Here is a 1,079-nt window from a genome sequence, read left to right as displayed (position 1 = left end):
CCCCCCCGCCGGGCCGGGGGGGGGGGGGGCCAGAGAGACCCCCCCCACCACGGGCTGACCCCACGGCCGGACTTCCTCCAGCCCTGCCCGCTCCCTGCCTGCGCCGCCTGCCCTTCCTGCCTGCCGGGACCGGGCAGCGCTTGTTCCCAGAGCAGCGCCTGTCAAAAATAGGAGGAGAGCTCTCTCTTGGGCCGATTTCCCCCTTTTTTTGTTAAAAATAATCTTCAAAAATTTAAAATAAGCAAGCAGCTGCCTGGCTCCAAAACGCTGCATTAATCCACTGGCAAAAAATTTATTTAGCCGACATATATTTTGCAGCTCGCGATTTAAGATGATTTCTGGCCAGCATACATTTAATGCAATATATGCAATATATTTCTGGCCAGCATATATCTAACGCCATATAAGGAGCTGGTCACAGGTTTCGGGGTCCACCTCACCCACATCACCGAGAGGGGATTTTCCATCTTGCCGCACGGCACCATCCTGTTTTATGCCTTCAAATATCCAGGCGTGGATGGAAGCGATGCACAGATGGAAAATTTTCCTTATTACAGGGGAGAAGCTGGAATTCAATCCACCAGCGGGTCCGGAGCCATCCCCATCCCCAGCACCTGGAGCCCCATCCCCAGCCACTGTGCCGGCAAGTTTCCCGGCCTGGCAAACAGCAGTTATTATTTGAGCGTGGATTTACTGATGTTTTTTACTGCCGTACCAACCCGCCGATCCCCTTCCCTGCAGGACAGACGGATGCCTAGACAGAGGGACAGCTGCAGAGCCCACCCTCCTTGGCACCTGTGGGATCCCCACCATCAAATGGGACTTTCAAAGGTGTGTGTTAAAAGCAGAGTTACCCTAAGGACTCGAAAAATAATAATAAAAAGAGATTCCCCTCGACATTTTCCTTCCTACCCAAAATAGATGGAAAATTGCTGTAAAAATAATCGCATTTTTTTAAAACCCCACAGCGACACAGGGCGTTTTTCCCAGGGGCCGTCCCGTTCTGGCACAGGGCTGGCCGCTTCCCAGGAGGAGCCCGTGCATCAGCAGCCGGTGGGCTGCTGGGCCCGGGGCCGGAT

The sequence above is a fragment of the Pygoscelis adeliae genome, unplaced genomic scaffold (genome assembly GCF_000699105.1).
Source record: "Pygoscelis adeliae isolate BGI_AS28 unplaced genomic scaffold, ASM69910v1 Scaffold1265, whole genome shotgun sequence".
In the NCBI taxonomy this organism is placed as follows: Eukaryota; Metazoa; Chordata; class Aves; order Sphenisciformes; family Spheniscidae; genus Pygoscelis; species Pygoscelis adeliae.
Note: the sequence above shows the minus strand (reverse complement) of the source record.